This window comes from Rhynchophorus ferrugineus, unplaced genomic scaffold (assembly GCF_030347505.1).
Source record: "Rhynchophorus ferrugineus isolate W39M unplaced genomic scaffold, kcgeb_rfMv2 rfM9, whole genome shotgun sequence".
NCBI classification, from domain to species: Eukaryota; Metazoa; Arthropoda; class Insecta; order Coleoptera; family Curculionidae; genus Rhynchophorus; species Rhynchophorus ferrugineus.
Genome location: NW_027472588.1, coordinates 16,713,895 through 16,738,114, shown reverse-complemented (window position 1 = coordinate 16,738,114; position 24,220 = coordinate 16,713,895). Strand labels below are relative to the sequence as shown.

Sequence of the window (24,220 nt, the reverse complement as noted above, 5' to 3'; positions counted from 1 at the left end):
ACTCTCCAAAAACTCACATAATATGTTATATTAACACTATACCAATAAAATAAAACGAACGGTTTATTATATTGCTGTAATTACTTTTATTGTTTAAAAAGATATGGTGAAGAACAACTTGAGGAACGCAGGACAAAAAAGTATACACACAAATAATCCTAAAACTAGTTGGATGAAAACCAAACTCTCAAAGGACATGCAGCTTAACGGTGATTGAATCAATGTTTTTCAGACCTTCACATGTCTTGAGAGGGATCCAAGATCAGTGATGAAGATGGTCAAATAAGTTGATTTAAAATATAATTTTGAACATTTTCAGAATCGCGGATTTATTGCATATCAGGCAAAAATACCAGGGCATATCTGTGGCTTATCTGTGACACATTATATTGAGCATCTATTATGAAAATCTCAGGTTCAAAAAGTCATAAGTTAGTCTATGGAAGCACATCTGCAGCGAAGCATACAATCCCATGGGTATTGTATCGAATGAAACTGTTAGTGCAGATGTCCATTGAATACTGTTGAAAAAAGAAGTAGTTCAAAGTAATAGGAAATTCTGCTGCAACCAGCGTACTCATAAGATTAGCACTTAGTCAGATTGCTGCAATATTGCTAACTAGCACACGTTTTGAAAACGCTGAAGAAGTGAAGTGAAGTGCAGATGGTGTTACATGGTGTTACATGGTGTTACTCTATATATAAATAGAGAGAGTTAATGATAGAAAGATGGGAGGGATGTAAAACAAATTGTAGCAATTTTTCTCAATAAATGCCTTTTGTTAAAGGGAATAAGTTATGAGAATACATGCAAGCACCTAACGGAAAATTAATTATAGAAATAATGGAAGTTGTTTTATGTAAAATTTACTTATTTATATTGAAAAATGGTTTTCTCCAAGCAGTTACCTGAAATTAAAAATAAATTAGGCTATAACCAAAATAAGCACCTCAGCTTCGAGTCTTACGTCATTCGATAGCGGATATTCATTTTAATTTCTCATTTTATTCGCCCTTTTTGCGTAACAACCATGCTGATCGTGTCTTTTACGATCCTTAGTGTTTTTATGGTCGACGCCGCGAGTCGTAAACAACAACATCGATGTAATAGCTTTTTCGGCTAGCGGATGAGAAAAAACACTATTGTATTTAATTTATATTTCATTCAAGAATTTATGTAGAAAAATACTGTATTCGTACTATGTCGCGAAAAATGAATGCTAGAACGATTTTATCTGTTATGCATCTGTTAAGTGATATTATAGTGAATTATAAAGAGCTGATTTTCCTAACAATTTTTCAAAGTTTTATCAATGAATTTTACATCTTAGTAGTGTTGATCGATCAAACTTGTGTATTTACCAAAATAATATCTATATTAAACTACTAAAACTTATCAAAACCATAACTGGAGATTGCTATCGGCAATAGTTGAACTGTTTATTAACGAAAAACAATCGAAGTATTTCCAAAAAAACAGAGTAAAACCTATTTAAGCAAAAATCCGTCAAAAATTAAACATTATTATAATTTTGATTTAATTTAAACGGTATTTAATATATTTAATTTTTATTTCATTTATATTCGCGAATATTTATTCCAACTATCGCCATAGTTGCGAGAAATTGGTTGAGCTATTAACATTCTTGTCCATTATTTGTGAAAAAGATGACTAACGTTGTTTACAATATATACATAAACTACATATATACAATACACTTATATAATATATACATACAATCCAGACAAATAATTGTTCAATTATATACTATAATAATAATATGAACCTGATGTATAAACAGTATTCATTTGTTAACAGGCCTGAACAATCAATCGTCTGAGAAATAGATTCGCCAAAGTATTTGTATGAATTCCAACAGAATTTTGTCCCATTTTTAATCTAAAACATTTGCTGATGACCACAATGATGTTGGAGATGAAAGTCTATTCCTAACTCTCTGCTCGAACACTCCACATAATCTATCAATTATGCTGAGATGTACCAATTGTGTTCACCAAGGAAGACCTTTGAACCTTTTTGGCTAATTTTGTGGACGCAACATCATCTTAGATATGGCAGTGTTTGGCAGCAATATGCTATACATACTAAAATTTCATCATTTCATCATTTTTTTCATTCATTGAGGGTGCGTGAAGTTTATTCGTAGTAATTCGGTCAATGACGTGAATGACCAGGTGAATATCAAGATATTGCTGCTAAAATTATAAGGGAACCTCCCCCATGCTTGACTGTAGGAATTAGGCAGTCCGGTTCGTAGGCTTCTTCTCGAGTTTTCTGTACAAACACCCGAAAGTTTGTAGGAAATAATGTTAACGATGATTCATCAGACGATGGCACATTCTTTAAATTATCAAGTTAACGTTAAACAATATCTGAGAGATCACAGAACAAAGCCTGTAATGCACTGAAATATAACCTACAATATTTGGCCTGTAAGCAAACTAGTGTTCATATTATTTTATCTATTCCCTGTATATAATACTTTTATTTTTTAAATAAATATTTCTTTTCATTAAAAATCAATCTGTTAATATTAAGTCAGAATTCATTGTTTTAACGTTTGGTATAAAATATGTAGGTTGAAAGTTAAATTTACGTTTGTGTTATTCTTCAATTAGCTTGTTAAAATAATAGAATGCCGTCACATTTAATGGAGAAATTAGAAGCAAACAAAAGGAAATTGTAATGTAAAACTGTGTTCATTATTAAAATGTTATAATGTTGTAAGAGATATGTTACATTCTATTTTCTATATTATAGTTGAACTTATATACATCTGTGAATAACATACATATAGTCTTTCCAAAGTTATTTTGTACATACAAAAAGGCTGTAAAATTCTGTTATCAAATATAATTTATTTTAACATTCTAGTAAATCTAATGCATATATTATCGAAGGACTTTAAACTACATATATGTACAGAGTTATAGTAGTTTGTTGGTTAGGGTTGTGTTTGATTATATTTACATTTTATTGAGTTGGAGTTGGAGTACTAAGTTACGAGTTGGTACGAGTACGAGTTGGAGTACTAAGAGCGTTTGTAGTTGTATCCCCTGGAGGTTTAATCCACCTAATTAGTAATTGTATATCCATGTAATTATTTTACTTTCATTAAAGAGTATATTTACATTCAGCTCTTAGTTCTTATGTCCTTCAGCACAGCCTTTCTCCTTGGTTTGTTCTATTAATACCCGTTCTAATAAAGCTAGGTTTAATCACTGCATTCTTCTTAATACATTTGCCATATCTGCAAAATAGTTACTATTCTTGCTCTTGTGACATATTTTAACCAAATTCTCATGTATATAATTTCATGTAACATAAATATTTTACACTCTTCAATAACATTTCCTACAGGATTCATACAATAATTATATACTCACCGTTTTTTCCGTTTACACTCTCATCACCCTATCTTAGAAATTAGCAGCATTGAATCGTATGATATTCAAAAAGTTTCATTCAAGTATATAACTAAGTTGTTAATTTCCAATCTATCTAACATTTGTTCACAATTCCATAATTAGTTAATTTTTTTTCATTATGTCTGATCGAGTTCATTCTAACCGAATGTGTTATTAACCATTGCGGTTTCCAGCGTGAAGTAGAATATATCTGCAATGAACTTTTAATAAATGTTATGATTAATAAAACTTAATCAATTGTTATTCCAACGTTTACCTTTTTCCATCAACTTTTGTTGTCATAACATTATTTTTATTATCATCTTGCCATGAGTGACCATTGGGTATATTGTTTCATATTAGTATATGCTTTTAAAAATTGTATTATTTCAGTTCCATTAGACCTCTTCGATTCTTTTCAGACTAACAGTTTCCTTTGGAATAATTATATTAAATTATGTTTGTATTGAAAAAATACTCCCCCTTTCTATGTACCTCATGTATTTAATCTCTGATAGGGCTAAGATCAAGCTGATCTTGATTATATTTTTCATTACTTGAGATATTTCAGTGACAGTGTGACTCTCTTAACGAATTTTACCAACAAGAGGTGGGCTCCATTATCTCGTTCCTGTTCAAAGTCACTGATGAGAGACGCAATCTATTTTGTATGGCTTCGGAATTTTCAATTAGAGTAATTATAAGCAGCACAAGAAATTTATCAAAACAAGTGAAACATTAAAATAACGTTTGCCGGTTTATAACCTCGTTTGACAACCGAACGACTTTGGCAGGCTAGTTTGGTTACACGTATATTACTAATCAGACAGCATTATCTCTTTTTAACTAGAATAAAATTAAAAGGAATATATTGTCTGATTATACAGGGAATTTACAAATTGCGGCAGGCAATACATTAAATAGCTTGATGACGTATATACAAAATAACTTTGGGGAAAAGTGAATTTCAGTTTTTCCTAATAGATGGATAATATAAGGATGGATCATATCACTTATCTCTAGTAATACATATTCAATGAAACTATACTATAGCGCCCTAACAGCTATAGATATAGCGCCAAAAGACTTGGAAATTTTGGAATTGAATGTTCCAGAACTTGCCCATCATTTGTCGAATATATCGATAGGATTTTTAAAATATTCAGGTAGATCAACAAATTTCATCTTGTGATATTCCTATCGACATCGCAATTTTGAGACAAAAGTTCGATATTTTCGAACCGCTGCTGAAATAAAATGAAATCGGGCCATTTTTGAAACGGATGATTACAGACTATGAAAAGAGGTACAAGTTACATAATAATGTACAAATAATCGTAATCGAAGCCCCAAAGAGCTTTATAAACAATTGCAAGGACCACATTGATGTAGAAAACATAGAAAAGCTGATGGTCGGACGAAGGGCCACTGAAGAAATTAATGGAAAGTATTATTGTTAAAAATTAGTCTATTAAAGTCTATATAATAAAGTTATTTTTAACATACTTATTTTTAGTATATATAGGTATATACGAGGGATTGTTATATTCAAATTCAAACATTCGTGCTTGCATATATTTTTATCAGTAATATACGAAAATAAACCATTAAACAAATTAACCTAAGTGGTGCATTCGATGGCTTTGAGATTTATCTACATGAAATAATTACATATATTTTTCATTTAATATTATTGAATTATTCTGTGTACACATATGCTAATCATGGAACGTTCAAAATTATATCTTAGACATTCATTATTTTCGATGTTTGATTTGAAAAAATCTGTGTCGAAGTCCGTGAAACGCAGGGGCAGATGGTGATGTTGCTTTGTCACATCTCCATTGTTGGTTTTAGTTTCAAAGACTTAAAAATATATTGAAATAATTATTGAAATAAACACAGGTGCAAAGAGTAGGATGGGAAGTATAAGGAAGTCATTCAAATTGATACTGAAGTTGAAAATTCATTACTGTAAAGTTTTGCCATATAAAGAGCTAGACCAGCGATGTGTAGTGCTTTACAAGCTGCTAAAATTGCACGAAACTGAATGTCAGTTGAACAATTTAAACTATGTTTTGTTACAAGAAGAAACGCAATAACGAATAAAAGAGGCAAAGTTATCCTATTGCATGACAATGCTCGGTCACACGTTACAATAGTTGTAAAGGATGTACTGTTACAGATTAAATGGGAAGATCTGCTACACCTAGAATACTAATCAGATGTGGCGCGTACTGTTTCAAAATTCTGAAGAAAACTGTAGAATGAAAGCGAAACAGTTTTTCTCAATCTTTATGCATACAAACTCCTAATTTATTTGATGCGTTTTTTTTTTACTCTTCGTGAGTCCACAATCTGCCCATTGGCAATAAGTATTTCTTATGTCTATATTATATGTACATGGCATGTAGAAAATCACTTCATTAAGCAATCGTCTGTATAAAATATTATCTTAATTAATTAGTCTTATTCTAAAACTTATTCTAAAGTCTACATATGTCCAGTAATCAGATCAGGTGGTGTTAAACGTTTTAGTCTACGCACTTCACCATCACGTCGCATATTTAGCTGATTAGCGAGTACATTGGAATGCCAGACTGGCACTCTTTCGAAGTACTTCACACAAACACGTTGAATTACACTCGTTATTGGTTCTAGAGGAATATCGCGTTGTATCACTTTATTTGAAATATAATACGGAGCGTCAACAATGACACGCAACACCTTATTTTGGAACCGTTGAATGATGGATATATTAGATTTGCTAGCGGTACCCCATAGTTGGATTCCTTATGCCCAAATGGGCTTGAGTGTAGATTCATACTGCAATACCTTGTTATCTAATGATAACTTGCATTTGCACCCGATGAGCCAATATATTTGATATAATTTTAGTCCCAGTTGTTTCCGTTTAGAGAATATGTGCTTCTTCCAGGTTAGGCGCCGATCTAAGTGCATAGCAAGATATTTAACATGCTCTGTTTGGGGGAGTTGACGATGACTGATATTCACTGGTGGACATGTTCTTCTACGCAAGGTAAACGTTATATGCGTGGATTTTGTTTCATTGGCTTTAAAGCGCCATGTCTTCAACCATAATTGTATTTGCTCCAGGTGGGTTATTTGATACATAAAACACATTTTGTATTATTATTTTCTTACGATCTTCAAATAAGTTATAATTTGGTAACATTTTTGAGTTTGGTTTTGACTTTTGACCCATACTAGGTTATTTAATAATTTCGAGAGTCACAATAATACATTTTTAATTATCCATCATAATATTAACCATAAATAAACCAAAATTAAAGTAATTTGGTGCATTATTAAAATATCATGATTCAACTTGTTTAATTGCTTTTTATTAAAATATAATATTCAATAACAAAGCATTAAAAAAACCTGAAGTGACGAGTTATATAATTGCATGATATTGGACAGCACATCTCATTTACATCTATATTTACAAAGCTCACATTTCTTCGTAACCTTGTTTTAACAATTTATATATATATATATATATATATATATATATATATATATATATATATAATTGTATATATTCCCTTTATAGTTGATTGAAATGTTTTATTCAGATCTAACGAACAGACAGCTTGAGCTAGTAGTTTTTTTCCTTTAAAGCGACAACATTTTCTTATTTAGATGTAGTTGGTAACCAAAATGCCTTTTCGATTTTTAGCTTTTACTCGCAATAAGACAAAAAAACGCGTTCTCTGGAATGTAAAACGTAGCGCGAAAACCAAGTGGGATTTATGTATTTCCCTTTGGGGTGAAATTTGAATACGAGATCGGCGTTTGGTGGAGAGCGCACAGGTGTTGCCTGGAAAATACCAGTTCGGTCGAATAATTTCGGATTCTAATCAGCCGGAGAGTATGGCCCAGCGCCGTTGAATTGTTCACGGGTGAAAATCAAAGCGTCAATACAGAATATTTAAAATACTCGTATTTAACTGCAGAGCGAACGATAATTGATTTTAAGCTTGCAGAATGGGCTCTGTCGAAATTGAAAGTGACCGCAATATTGGACGGAAAATCACATTCAGCATTAAGACATTTTTGTGTCGTTACAAAATGTGGTTGCGTAAATGTGCGTATAAAATAAATTCTTGGGACACCATTTATTTGTCAACAAAACAACTAAAAAGGCTGAGCGAACGCTTAATGGGTGTCCCATTTGCGTGGAACAATAGAATTCGAATTCGACTTATGAGGTTATTTAAGTAATTCTATGGTACATGGCTTAAAAAAGTGTAGTGAACGTGGATCTTTGACCAGGAAGAAGGTTTCCATCAAGAACATTTTTTGAATATCCGCGTTGTTCTTCAGAATTAGCTTTTTCTAAGTTCTATCCCCTGATACTTGTTAAATTCTTTTGTAATAAATATATTCATTAATAAAGATGTGAAAGCTCTCACATAAAGGTATTCCGATTCTGAATTCTGTGTGAATTCGTTTTTTATTCCCTTCTTCGGAAATTGTCAAATATATCTACAAACTTATTAAGCAACCTAGATATACTTTGTTTTCTAAGATGCGATGTACCAGGTGTACTGGAAAGCCATTACCGGTTTTTCTAACAAGTGTTGTTAGGCTTTAGTATGCAATATTATGACCTGATACATATGTCATTTTATTCTACTGACATCAAGCTTCAAATCTATACATATTATATTTTGCGAAAGTAACACTGTCATATATTTATACCGCTTTGGAAATCTCAAGTTCCGTGCTTGAAAACATGCATTTTCGGAACTCTTTACTTTTCTTATTTAATAAAAAGAAAACTCCGCTGAAAGTAATCGTTTGCTGGCAGGAACTTGACTAGCGAGCATGCTATAATCTTAAAAACCTATGAGACGTGATTTCGAAAGTTCAGAAGTAATGATTTTGATGTGTGATAGAAAGAAAGTTGTGGTAGAATGAAAAAGTTTGAAGATGGGAAACTGAAAGATTTATTGAAAAATACCTATCCCAAACTCAAAAACAGTTGGCAGAATTGCTACATTATTAGTGACCAATTAAGAGCCACGGGAAAAATTCAAAAGATAGGAAGTTGGGAGCAACATCATTTGAATGGCAGGCAAAAGGAAAATCGAAAAATCGTCTATGATTGTTGTTTCAAAGGTATGATCGGAAGGAATTTCTGCATCGAAACGTGACAGGTGATGAAAAGTAAATTTATTTTGAAAACCATAACCGTAAAAATCATGATTATCACCTGGCGAGCCGGCCGATCGGTTTCAATCAATTTGGCCTAATCGTTTTGGTCGGAAGACGATGCTCTGTGTTTGGAGGGACCAAAGAGGCGTATTACGAACTGCTGAAACCTTGTGAAACAGTTAATAGTAATAACTAGCAACAAAAATGATCAAATTGAGTTATATATTAATCGAAAAATCGGATTCGATGGCACGAAGTGACTTTACAACACGATGAAGCGCCGTCTCTTAAAGCAAATCTGGTCAAGCAAGCATTGAATATAATTGGATGCGACAAATTATCACACTCGTCGTAAGCTCCAGACTTTGCTGCGTCCGTCTATCAACTTTCCGCACCAATGGGACATGCTATTGCAGAGCAGCATTTCGCCAATTTCGTTAGTTTCAAGTTAGAAATTTAGAAATTGCTTTAACCCTCAAAACTACAAAGAGCAAGAAACTGTAAATGTTCCAAAATAAGATGTTGAAGATGATTATGATTGCCCCATGGTATATCAGAAACAACGAAATACATTCAGAAACATGGAGACCATTAATCTCTGAATTCACAAACTCTGTCACCACTGAAAGGTTCATAAATGATTCTAATTAAGGAAGGCCTTTATTAAATTTCCTATTCATCATGCCCAGAAACTGAAAAAGCCCATGACTCATTATTTATGTTTCATACTAAAATCTCGATTCCAAACGGACAAATTGCATAGTACCATAGATTGCATAGAGTCCATCCCTTTTATTTTACAACCATAATTGCACTGTGGAACTTCTAAGGAAAAAAATGAATCATGTGACTTTCGCAAGACCCTTTGATAGCCAGCTTTATATTGCCCCAAGACTTTTGCAGAGATATAAATAAATGGTGTTCGAATTGGTCAATATTAGGCCAATACGACGGATGTATCCAAACTTTCCAGCTAGTTTATCTCAATTTTTGCTGAGTCACTAAATGTATATGTAGCTTGAAATTCTCGGGATGGTAGAGAATGCTTTTATTATCGATTAACTCTGATTTTCCTTTTAGTCGCTTACTTCAGATGCAGTGCGACTTTGGAGCAGCTTATGGTTCCTTTCAAATACGACGATCCACTTTTGAACCACTTACTTGGCGTCACTATAGCCTTTTCATCCATTTATAAGGCTTATCGAGCTTTGTGAAACCTTTTTTATGGCACATAGTCTTCGTTTCGAAAATAACCCGATTTCGTTTATTCTGAATACTAGCGACCCGCCCCGGCTTCGCACGGGTGCAATGCTGATACTAAATTAAATACACTACAGAAAATATATGAACGTTGTATATAAAAACATAGCGGCCCGCTCCGACTTTGCACGGGCATAAAATATATATGCCTATGTCACTCAATGAAAACATGATTAAAATCGATCCAGTATTTTTGGTTCATTCATTACTGCCCTTGGCCTGCACGCATTAAATTTGGAGTAAAATAATTCCTCTTCCCCTATACTTACTATGAAGATATCCTGCTATCTTTGGGATATCTAAATTCATACAATTTTTATTACATTACACATTTTTAAACGCAAATTTTAAATTTGTAATATCTCCGGAAATATTTGTTTAATTTACATGCTGTAAGGAACCATATTGATCTATATTAATTGCACACTGTATTTAAGGTACTTAATTCGATAAGGATTAATGCCGTATTGCTTAAAATAGCTTCGTAACTAAGCCATTTTCTCACGTAAAAAGTAAACAATAAAAATGGTTAATGTGGGTTATCCCTAAAAGATAAACATATACCATCGCGGACTTTTTTGTAGACCTTTTTATGGTGTACAATACTGTAGTATATTAATTTGATCTAACTGGTAGGGTTAGGCAGCGTTTTTGCTAATTGCTAAATAAGCCTAAAAAAATAGGTTAATTTACGACATCACGTTAGAAACCTCTAAAATTAGCAATGCTGCCTTAGTATATTATACATGTATTATACATATAAACATTCCTCTTGAATCACTCTATCTATTGAAAAAAACCGCATTAAAATCCGTTGCGTAGTTTTAAAGATTTAAGCGCACATAGGGATATAGGGACAGAAAAGGCGACTTTGTTTTATACTATGTAGTGATGTATATCATTCAGCTGATAACATTTTTTCAGTGTTAATACATATGGTGTTCAAGTTGCATGTTTCTTCTCGAACCTAGTCTTATATAAATGGTTGAATATTGTTTTATAGATTTATCTCACGATTAGCAAGCAAGGATGAGATTCATATTTAAAATCAATTACTCCACCACGAGAAGGATCAAACTTTGGCGAAGTAAACGAATGATCCTATCATTATATTTTAGCGACCGCTACGTCCCTTTAGGCCACCACGTATTCACCTACATCAAGTTCAAAGGTTGGCAATGCTGGTGGATTGGTACCATGCAGTTTCCGGCTTCAAAAGACCACCACAACGAAGTATCGCTCTCTTTTCTCTTTTATCTACCCTATATTGTAACAGCACCACTTCCATAGCGCTTCCGTACTTTACCTAATCTAATATTCTGTCAATTCTCCCGTAGATCATATGTATCATTTAACATTGAAATAAACAAGTTTTTATTCAACCAGTGTTTTCAGTTCCCGTACGAAATCCAATCGCATCGACGGCCACACATTCAATATCTACAATATCTATAATATTTTATGGACTGTTACTGGTACATTGAATTCCTTATATATCTCATATTACCCTATATTGTATTTTGAATTAAAACATGATCGAAAATCTAACTCATTTGTTATTCAACCCAATCTGTTAATAGTTTCAATATTATTGAATTCCATATGTATGTACTTTTAGAGAAGTTCTAGCTATTAGAGTCCGTTTTTGAGCCATTTATCGAAACCGAAATCCCCCAATAAGCAAATAATATGGAAGATCTGTAACAACTTTCAAGGGCACAAAGTTCATTGAACTAAGAGATATGAGTGTGTTTTCAATTTGTAAAGACATTGAACGAACTAAAATTAGAGATGGTATTCGATCCATCATTCGGTATTCGATGGATCATCGGAATTCCCAACAAGAACATGATCTAGGAGTATCAGGAATAAAAATAGATGGTCACACGAAATTTGAACAGAAGCTTGCAGTTTGGAGTATACGACTACCAAAGGTGGATTGTAGTAGGTCAGTTTCTCAGCCATGACTATTGAAATTTAGAGTCACCAGAACATGAGAAAGGTATACTTTGGAAATTTGGATAGAATATGATACTAACAAATAATTTTATTACAACTATGAGCTGTCCAGATGTGATAAGGACCAACTTCCCTTTGGTCGTTTGTTTTGGAGGGAGGTGTTGTATTTCACGACTTATACCGCCCAGGCTATGAAGATGTCTATAGTTGTTTAAACATATGACTTTGGTTATTTATGTCATAATTAATTTAAACCCTAAATATCGTGTCAACCTGTAAACTTACAGTAAACAAAATAGTAATTCAAATAAAATAAAAAAAAGTTTTAATGTTTTTGTAATTTTAAATCCTCCATATTTTGCAAATTATGTACCTAATTTCTATTATGGAATGCCGGGAGATTGTATTTAATTTATAATATTTATTTTCTTTTTTATTACAGGTAAGTCAGAGTCAAGTATCTTTCAAAACACCAGGATTCTTACAGCGGATAAATATGGTAATGTAACTGTTTTCAATACAAATAATTGCAATATCAAAATAATTATAATAAAATAAACAACATAATGTTTGAAAAGTCGTAAGAATATGATAAAATAAACACAATCCGTGAGAGCAACTTGTTCAACTTGTTGATGTGAAGCACGGATTTAACCGGCACATTAACAAAATGTTTGTTTTCATTGTGGATTTGCGAAATGTGGCATACCAATGCCATTTAGATTCCACTATTTGTTTATTTGCTGTTGAAAACTTAATAGCTTCGAAAATATGTTCACGTCAGAATGGGAAATATACGATATTTTGGATTTTAGTGCTCCTCGTATTTTTTTAATGTCTCTGAAGCAAACATTATGATTATTAGATATTGAAAGTTAGTGTTGGTTTATGTGTAAGGGCTTAAAAAAAATTGTTATCTTAACAGATGTTTGCATGTATGATAAATTACTTTTTATATATAATACACAGTAAGGCACAGTATATATTAATAAAAGTATTATTTTCTGCAACTTTTTCTAACGTGTCTAAAGAACTATGTTGGTTTGGTAGCTACTCAATCGTCGACAAATTTTTGCCCTTCTCCTCCGAATATCCCATTTGATCTGTAAAAATTTATTCCTCAAAATTCTTTCAAATTATTGAGAAGTGTTGTCACGCAAGCGAATTAATAAAGTGTTCAATGACGACGTGATGATGACAGTGACATTTGACGATCGACAGTATTGTAGTAGATCCAATTTTCATAGCAAGTCACAAAAAAACCACAGAAAATACTCCTTTTTTTAGCTGGTAAGCAAAGTAGCCGCGATGGTGAAAAGTTTCGAAAAAGCATTTTTAGTTTCATGTTACGTTTGGAAATAGGTTTAAAAGTTTTTTGAGAGTTTGAGCTGGATTTTCTTCGTAATTTTTTGGTTACCCTTTATCATTGATCTTAACATAACCACTTCTAAATTTTTGAAATTGAAAACGATGATTAGGAACAATATAATGATATGTTCCTAAAATTATTTAATGAGCTTCTACAATAGACTAATTCAAATAAAATAATAGAAGTGATAAATGTCATAAATCTAATTTTGAGTATTCCATGAGTAGCATATGCAAACTCTGAACAACTCAATAATATTGAATGAAAGACTGCTATTTCATATAGAGGAAGGTAAAGAATATCAAATTCAATAGTTAGGCTAGGTTGTATTATTACATCGATGCTTTCATTAACTTTTTATCGGTGATTAAAATTCATGAAAGCAAATAAAACCTGAAAATTATATTGCCTTAATGGAAGAAGCGGTGACTTGTTCAATCAATAATGCAGACGATAGATCCATTTCAATCATATTACAATATATATACTAAACCTTAAAATTATTCCAAGGTCAACTTTAAGCTCAAGTAAGTTAGGTGAAGAAATGTTTAAAGTAAATGTGGAGTTTCTTTTCATAGTAAATAGGTTGATTCCGTTTAATTAAATGAATGCAAAAATGAAATCTTATCATCTAGATTAGTTAAGAAACTAGGATGAATTCAAATAAAAAACTAGGAAATTTTTTGGAAAAAAAATTTTTAATGGAAAATGTTGAATACGATGGCTTATTGTATACTATACATATCATATTGCCGATCCAACCTGATATTTATATAAACGAAAATCTTAATTGTAAGCACTTTACTATATATCAGCCGCTAGGTAAAATACATCGTAAAAAATACATGCACTATGATTCTTGCTTAAGATAAATGATAATTATAAACAAAAATTAGCCGTGAATTAGCATTTTCCACAACACTGTTTGTAAATCATGTACTTCTGAGACTACCCTTGTAACATAACTTGGTTAATAAACAACGATAGATCCTTTCTCGAGTCCGATCAAATATCTTATAGAAGAAGGGGAAAAAGCAATTATTTTTCGAAACCTTTTCGGAAAAAAAGAGTGATTGTACTGGACCAACCTTTAGCTCCGCTGTTTACGGTCAAATTTCCAAGAAACCAATCTATTAGATAAAAGACTTAACTCGGGATGGTTTTTGTGGATAAAAGAAATTAGGAAAATATAAGAGCATTTTATATATATATATATATATATATATATATATATATATATATATATATAATATACATAATTGAAATATAAATAATTGAAATTCATCACTATCTACAGCTCACTCACTCAAAATATTATTATATTAATACATAATCAAAATATGGGAAAGATTCAAAAGATAAGAAGAATTGACTGACAGATAGAAAATCGTCAGTGAAATGCTATTAAATGTATGAAAGGAAGTCATTTTCCCATCCAACCCATTTCGAATATATCAAGGCCGAAAATCATGACTATCACTTGATGAAGCCGACGCTTTGGACATAAAACTATGCTCTGTGTCTGCTGTTGAAACTACTGAAACCTAGATAAGCTGTTAATACAACAAACAAACAACTTGAACTGTGTACTGAACCAGAAATATATACAAAACATTCAAAGATATAATAAGGAATAGCATGACAACTCACGACAATTAAAGAGGTACTGAAATCACTTAGAGAAGTTGTATCGTTTCCGCCGTACATTCCAGATCTGCCTTCATCTGACTATCGTATTTTCGCATCGATGGGATGCGCGTTTTCAGAGCAACCTATTTCGAAGAAGTAAGAAATGGGTCAATGAATTATTTACCTTAGAGACGTGACTGTTTTTTTGATGCCATCCATAGATTGAATGAAAGATGAGCATAATGTAGAGCATCAATGGTCAATATTTTGAATAAATAGTAAGAAATTACCTGAACGCTGTGTGCAGTTGGACACGCTCTTTGGTCAACAAAAGGGATTTTAAATATGTTCATGTTTTATATCTGATCAACACTGGTTACAACATTTTTGTATAAAACTTTAATAAACCCCAAAAAGAGTATTCTACCATCATTATATATAAAGTTAAGATTAATGAAATAATTTGTAAAAGCTTTACCTAAAGATGGTGATTATTTAGGTGTGATTATTTTAGTGATTATTATTACCACAAAGGAATGGGATGCTTCAATATCATGTCAAGTAGTTTTACCTAAGTTTCTGGTTAGTTTGAAAACCTATATATATATATATATATATATATATATATATATATATATATATATATATGTATATACAATCTCTCGCGGACACATAGACATTTCTTCTTACTTTTTTCTTGATTTTTGTTTACTATCTGTTTAATAATACATTTTTCAAAAACGTCCAAACATTCCAAGGATGTTTGCTCTATACAGTGTATACTTATCAAAAATCTGCTTCCTCTCAAAGTTTAATTGACACAAGATCTGAAGCTAAATGTTCTTATTGAAGGCCAACTAAGGTATATTTATTTTTCATATTGATTGCCTTGTCAATAATCTAAATTGTCAGATTTGAGATATAAGAAATCCCACGTCATTGCAAAAAAATAACAACTGCATCCACAATAGCTCAATGTTTAGTAAGAATGTTAAACTGGAGGCATCATAGAACTTTACTTCTCCGTAAATAATTCGTAGAAAGTAATATAATTGTCGCCCTAGCTCACGTGGTTTAATACCACTAGATTTCCTTGTCGGTTTTTTGAAGTCGAAAGTGTCCACAACTACAACCTTTCATGTATTGGACGGAGGTTCATCAATTAAACCTTATCAATGTACAATAGTCAAAGAATATACAATTCAAGAGTGCATATACATCAGTAAAGCCGGCAATTAAGCAAATGTACTTGATGTGCTTTTCTGTATATAATTTTGTGGTGTAATATATTTAATGACACAATTAAGAAAAATTCAATTAAAAAATATTTATATCATGCGTACATGTTTAGACATCTTAGACACCCTTTAGGTAACAAAAGCGTTGAGATAAAAATCAAAATAACTTGCAAGTAAACCCATCTCCAAAAGCTATTTGTGGAATGTTAATAATGAAAAGTTAACGAGTTCCTCAGGTATTATGTAGTGCTTGCGGGCGGAAGTGGTAACGTGCAATTTCAAAAAAGACGGGATGAACCGAGATCGATCTGATATTGATCCAGAGAAGAAATCTCAATATGGAAAAAAGGAGTTTAGCATTGTCCTAGGCTAGAACGAATGCGGCTGATCGTTAATAGTGGCAGTAGTTGGTGTGGTCTGAATTTTCGAAGTCCTGCGGCATTAATGTGTAATGGTTGAGAAGTAGGTATCTTCCATCCTTGAAATATAAGATGATGATCAATAAGAAGCTAATTATTTCGTTAAGTGGCTCGCTTTAAAGCTCAAGGATCTTGCCAAGGCGCTATCTAATTGCTACTTGAATTTATGAGCAAAATTGATAGATAACAATGAACAATACTTGAAATAAAACACCTTATTCTAATAAGTCGAAATATAGCTCTAAATCACTACAAATTTACAAAACAATTATATCAATAATTATTTATAACAATTGATTAATAATTATTGTTTTTAATTTAAGTTATCTAAAATAAGTGATCAAAACCCTGGATCAAAATTTCATGTTCTTCAATATTTATGCAAACACAAATTCCTCTGGAACTTTTTTTCGTGTATTTTGAGGAATTCATGGTATAAACCCAACAATTAACATAAAAAATGTCTAAACCAATTTACTTCCAAAAGAATCGTTTCTATTTTTGCGAGTTGAAGTTTTTTTTCCGAAATATTTTTTTAACATATATTAAGATATATTATTCTTTGTAAACTAACCGACAGAAATTGCCCATCATCTATTCCGTGGTTTCTATATATAATATAATTTATCTATATATATTATCTCCTAATGAAACCTTGAATTAAAATCAGAAAATAAGTAAGATAGTTGTGCAGTAAATGTGTTCTACATGTGTATCATATTAGACACAATAAATTTGCAGTTAGAGGTTTTTAAATTAACCAGAAACTTAGTTACAACTACTTGACATGATATTGAAGCCTCCCATTCCTTTGTGCTAATAATAATCACTAAAATAATCAACTTAAATAATCACCATCTTTAGGTAAAGCTTTTACAAATTATTTCATTAACCTTAACTTTATATATAGTGGTGGTAGGATATTCTTCTTGGGGTCTATTAAAGTTTTATGCAAAAATGTTATAACCAATGTTGATCATATATAAAACATGAACATATTTAAAATCCCATTTGTTGACCAAAGAGCGTGTCCAACTGCACACAGCGTTCAGATAATTTCTTACTATTTATTCAAAATATTGGCCATTGATGTTCTACATTATGCTCATCTTTCAGTCAATCTATGGATGGCATCAACAAAACAGTCATGTCTTTGAGCTAAATCATTCATTGAGCCATTTCTTACTTCTTCGAAATAGGTTGCTCTGAAAACGCGAATCCCATCGATGCGAAAATTTGATAGTCCGATGAAGGCAGGTCTGGAATGTACGGCTGAAGCGATAAATCTTCTCTAAGTGATTTCAGTACCTCTTTAACCGTCGGGCGTTGTCATGCTACTCCTTATTATATCTTTGAGTGTATTGTATATATTTCTGGTTCAGTACACAGTTCAAGTTGTTTGTTTGTTGTACTAACAGCTTATCCAGGTTTCAATAGTTTCAACAGCAGACACAGAGCATAGTTTTATGTCCAAGGTGTCGGCTTCATCAAGTGATAGTCATGATTTTCGGGCTTGAAATATTCGAAATAAATCCATTTTTCTTTGTCTCTTCATTACTTGTTACTATTCTATGGGAAAATGACTTCCTTTCATACATTTAGTAGCATTTCACTGACGATTTTCTAATTGCCTGTCAATTAATTCTTTTTATCTTTTGAATATTTCCCGTATTTTAATTATTTATTAATATATTAATATTTTGAGTGAGTGAGCTATAGATAGTGATGAATTTCAATTATGTAATAAAGTCTAATAATAATATTACAAAATAAATAATAAGTAATAATAATAATAAAAATGAATTGAATTATTAACACGTGAGAAATTGGCGGGCGATACAGCTTTCTATTATTACTTTCTAAATCAGAGGACTAAATAACTCAGGAACTTTATTGTTGACGTATTTATTGAATCGGAGTAGAATTTATAAAAAAGAAGAATTACATATTAACCTTTTATTTCATCGTGGGCAAAGAAATACGTGACCGAGCAGCTAGTTAATAATCAATTATTATATTTGTTCACGTTCTGTTAAATACGTATCTGTGATATGTTGCTGTAAGAGTTTCGACAACTAACTGACAAGTTATGTTAGTTACTAATTAAGTAAAGCCCTCAAACAAGGCGAAGTCTCTTCAGGTTAGATTTAACTTTCCTCGAACTTACGTTGGTATTTTCCGTTTCATAACGCATTATATTGAAATTAATATCACAGCTGGTAAAACAATTACTCTCTCTGTTTACCGTTGAACTTTAAACAAATCGTAGCCTTCTGCGATTAATTTATATCTAAGATATAGAGCTTTATAAATAACAAATAAAAATAAGAAGATATTAATGAATTCCACGGCTCCCTATTATTATTGAAGATGATCTTTAGATTGAACATTAATTAGTTGAAATTAATGTCGTTTAGTTCGTTAGAGGCTTTTATATTAATATGTTAGCCCGTACAAGATTTTGGCTTAGCGAACACATGTGGGCAGAGAAAGTAGGTAAAAAAGCTGTAATATATTAAATCAATATATATTCGTTCAGCTTCCATTATTTGGGTTTAAATGACCTTCATTATTTCCTATTCTCTTTTTTTGTGTGGATATTGATTTTTTGGAAATCTATTTAAAGAAATCTAATCCAATATATTTATCTCTATATAGTGTTTTTCAGTAGCGGCGGGTCGATGTTCAAATAGAGTAGTGTGTGAGGTATGCTTAAAAATTCTGTTATTTATTTTTAGCTTAAGTTATATCAACATCAGTGGGTTGAAAATTACACAACGAGATAATAACGTTGCCATTTATACAAAACGATTATATATATGGAACATATTAAATGCAGAAAGCGTGTATTTGTCGTTTTTATTGATTTTAGTTCTGGTTTCAACTGTATATACTGACACTCAGTTTGGGCAGCTTGGGAAGGTGAAAATTTTCTCCAAAGTATTATTAAACTTCAAGCATCTTTTAACTATTCTATTAGCTATGTGTAAATGTGAATTAATTTGTCAAATTTATTTGTGGTGGTTTTGTCGAAGTCTCTTTTCATCTCCCCACTAGTCTTCATAATAATATATTCGCTCCTACAGATCTTCAGGTTTCGAGAATTAAAAAAATCCAAAGTATTAATTAGTGACAGGTCGCTTGCTATGGTAAATCTCAGCGGTATTAATTTATAACAAGGATTGGAGTTCAAGTACTTGCGATCAATAATAGAGAGAATAATAGGAGAAGATCCTGAATAACTCTGAGATTTGGACGCTACTGCAGTGCGATATCTTGAGGCCTATCTAAAGCTTGAGCTCTTTCAAGTGCCAAGTCAAATCCTACATGTTTTTTTATCCAAGATCGTATTGGAATTGAAGTTATTCATTTGAGATGCGACATTTGAGTTTGAGTTGTTGAGTGATGTATTTGAGTGCACAGTTGAGGGACACATTCAGATATGCTTTTACAATGTTATACATTTATCGATGAAAAAAGAACGAATTTCTCCAAAATTTTAGTACCGAAATCGACTTTTTGGCCAGAAGATGCAAAAAGCAGCTGCGAAAATACTGGATTAAGATCATAGAAAGTGATCTGAAAAATATGAGACATTGTTCAAGGCCAGAACAGCAGCAGCAACGAACGGTCGATCGCTAACTATGACGATATTTAGTGAAGAATATTCGAAATTATGGGGAAATTAGGGCAGCGTATTAGTTGAGAATTAGACACTATCTTAAAGCTCTTGTAATGTAATGTTATGTCCACAAAATTAAATTTTTAGTCAAATTTTGAATCTTACAAATCCTCTGTGACAAATATTATAAAAATATATCATTTGGGCATGCTAATAAACGTTTATCTTATCAAGGTGATTTCCCATTAATCTATAATGCGGTCCTAGCTTAAAAAACCTGATTCTAATTCAAAATTATTTTTAGTATAATTGTACGAACTCAATGAACAACTGCATTAATATTTAAAAATTCTTAAATATGATGATATATAAAACAAGAAACCTTTCGAACGTGCTCATTCTTGCTGCAATGGTTTCAGAATTTGTTCAAGTCGAATTTTCAGGGGAGGCAAGTACTATAAATTAAATCGGTAGAATTTTTTTGGTAAATTAGATAAGTTATTACATAATAGTTTATATTTTCCGTTCAATAAAACAGTGAAATCACGTCATCTGAATTGTCGTCAAAACGTCGCAATATTGCCGCATCAACACTGATTTTTAGTTCATTTTTACTTATAATTATTTCTAATAGTTATAATTGTTTTATTATATTTATTTTTAACTCTTTTTTCCTTTACTGGTATCCCTTGGTACTATTATTTCATTAATCTTAACTTTATATATAGTGGTGGTAGGATATTCTTTTTGGGGTCTATTAAAGTTTTATGCAAAAATGTTATAACCAATGTTGATCATATATAAAACATGAACATATTTAAAATCCCTTTTGTTGACCAAAGAGCGTGTCCAACTGCACATAGCGTTCAGGTAATTTCTTACTAGGCTCATCAACACTGATTGCTACATCAACACTGATTTTTAGTTCAGTTTTACTTCTAATTGTTTCTAGTAGTTATAATTGTTTAATTATATTTATTTTTAACTCTTTTTTATTTTACTGGTATCCCCTGGAGGCCTAATCCAACTAACTAACAATTGTATATCCATATAATATATTTTAATATAATTACATATATATTTACCTTTTACGTTTACTTCTTGTTTCTTTCGGTACAATGTTTTCTTATAATGTCATTTGAATGTCACTCTTCTCTTTATTTCTAGTATTTCTCCATAGTTTGTTCTGTTCCACCTGTATAAGTCTATTGAAACTTAATGGAAATTAGATTTAATTAAATGCCATTTCAAAAGTGTTAATGACGGTAGTTCTTGAAATTTTTGCAAATATTTTAATACGCAGACATCTATTATATTAATTAACGTTACATATCAAATACATTTCTGATGTTACTGAAAAGCTAGATTTAATCGCTACATTCTCCCTAATGAATTTGCCATATCTTCTTTCCTGACACATTTTAACCTGTATGATGATGATGTTCTGAACAATTACACATATATCTGCGCATATAAATTTTTCACACTCTACAATAAGATTTCCTACAGTCATCGCATATTAATTATCTTTCACCTTTGTTGCTTCAACTTTCATCACCCTGTTTTGGAAACTGTCAGTATTGAAATGTTTACATCCATCTTTACATCAATTAAATATATTAACCAACAGTTTACGAACGAATGTCCTATATCACTCCCTGATTTTATAAATTTCATATAATTGATCTCTGATGGAGCTAACATCAAGCTGATCTTGATTCGTTATCCTCTTCGTATGAGGAGGGTTTCTTTTTGGTGAATCTAAGATTATATTTCTCATTTTTTTGAAATATTTCATTGACCGCGTCCATTCAGTGAAGCTGAAACACGTTAATTATATTTTCAATAAAAACTGTAGCAACTTAGGGCTTACAAATAACAATACGTACCTCTCAAACGAATTTTACTGGCACTCTCTCGTTCCTGTTCGAGGTAACTGATTAGAGACCCAAACTATTTTCTGTCTGGATTCGGTATTTTCAATAGGACTAATAATAAGCAGCGACTTGAAATTGACGAAAACAACCAAAGCGTTAAAACAACGTTTGCCGGTTTATAACCTGTAGTTATTATAATAAATATTTTGAAGAATCTTGCGGAGATTTGACAACGGGACGACTTTTGCAGTCTGGTTCGGCTACATGTCCAACTTATCAGACAGCATTGTGTCTCTTTGTAACTAGAATAATGTAAAGTGAAGGAAAATATTTTCAAATTTTAAAACGAATTTGCAAATTGCGACAGGCAATATATTAAACATCTTGATGGCGTGAATTAACTGTTATTTTGAATAGACTATAGATAGTTTGTAGACCCCATTAAAAGACGTGAAAATTATTGAAACAACTTTGTGCGGATTAACATAAACTTTAATCCGGCATGATTAATATAATCTGTATCGTCGTTTTAATCGATCTTGACCTAGAGTGTGGTCGATTGCCACCTGGCTCCGACTTGAGTTTTTCTCGCGCGTCCAGCATCATCAGCGTCGCGGCGCCCTAATCACCGAGAGGTCGTCGTTCGTGGCGTCGCACGCCGTCTTCGGCAACGTACACGATGACGTCACGGTTGTAATCTGGTCGACGAGACACCACGGGCCCCGAGCTCGGCGATCGCGCCAGTCTGATCGTTGCCCGACCACGAAGCGGACGTATCCAGGGCCGGATGCCGACCTAACCATCGCCAGCACCTGCGTCGTGATCACCTATGTGAGCTTTCGCGGGTTTTTACCCATCGACCGCTTCCCCTTTTCGTTTCGGCGCCGAATTCTCGGCTAGGACCGTCAGGTGAGTTTAGATATACGATTTTTTTTTTGGTCCCTGCTAACCTGTTAAACTATAAGCAACAAGCGTTTTTATTGTCACGTTATTTATTATTGATATAAACTTGTGATCGCCCTGTGGTCAAAATTCGATCACAATATATAAATTGATGATGCTTCTCTCATAATAGAGTAGAGGGAATATTAAAAATTATATTTAACTAAGACTTGTTTTCACTGTATTTTCAGTAACATCAGAAATGTATTTGATATGTAACATTAATTAATATAATAGATGTCTGTGTATTAAAATATTTGCAAACATTTCAAGAACTCTTGTCATTAACACATATGAAATCGCATTTAATTAAATCTAATTTCCATTAAGTTTCAATAGTCGAAGTTTAAATTACTATACCAGTGAACATTATAACAAAATATCAGTAAGTAAGATTACATACAGAACTGTAATAACAATCAGATCATCAAATATAAGTCTACATGATATTTCCTTACTATTATGTTATAAACATAAATATTTATTAATAAATTAAGTAAAAAAAATTAAATCAGATAATGTATGAATAAAACAATCTTAAAGTATTTTAAGTTAGTTTTAGTTAGTATGTTATGTTAAAACAATAAGGAATACAATTGTGGAACTTATTTATTACAATTTGGAAATGTATATTAAAGAATATATTTACAATCATTAAATTAACTATTGATTTCTCTAAACTTAACAAAACACTAAAACGGCATATAAACACATATCTTATTTCATTAATTGTTAAATACTTTAATACTTAAGAATGCTTTAAAACCTTTACAAATTTACTGTTAATAATTCACAATTTCTTCTATTTGTTCTATGTGTTCCATCTATGCAAATTATGCAACTATTTTTATTTAATCTCCTGCATATATTCACTACTTAATTTAGGTATTCTTTTATCTATATTTCTCAACTAAAATATTAAAAAATTAAAGAATAATTTGTTTACCTAAGTTTTAAATAAAATTGCTTGGTTCATTACTTATTTATTCCACTCTACGATATTTAAACCAGTAGCTGTAATTTTTTCCTGTCAGTAAATTTATTTCTTTGAAGTTATTATTTTATGTAATATTATTAAATCTGGCTCTAACAAATAGCTCATATTTAATTAGTCTTCTATGGCTTTCGTTATTCTACTGCTTTTTAGTTTGTTTTATGTCTTACGTGGGAACTAAAAACTCACCAACAAATAAGGAATTAAAATTATATTATATTTTAATATATTATCATTTCAAGTTATTTTATAATTGTAATATTATTTTATCGCTTGATGCACAAATTAATGCATTTAT

General features: G+C 31.6%; 1 protein-coding gene across 3 annotated transcripts in view; it reads left to right on the top strand.

Annotated features, from left to right (window-relative positions):
• The window catches only part of LOC143202105 (diacylglycerol kinase eta), a 436,917-nt gene that overhangs the window by 116,721 nt on the left and 295,976 nt on the right, over window positions 1-24,220 (top strand). For 2 of the 3 annotated variants that reach the window (XM_076413384.1, XM_076413383.1), the window contains exon 1: window positions 22,729-22,895. The exons of the other annotated variant lie outside the window; for it this stretch is intronic. The gene's annotated coding sequence lies outside the window, so the exon portion shown is untranslated. Of the gene's footprint in view, window positions 1-22,728; window positions 22,896-24,220 lie in introns of those variants that run through there. 3 annotated transcript variants of the gene reach the window in all.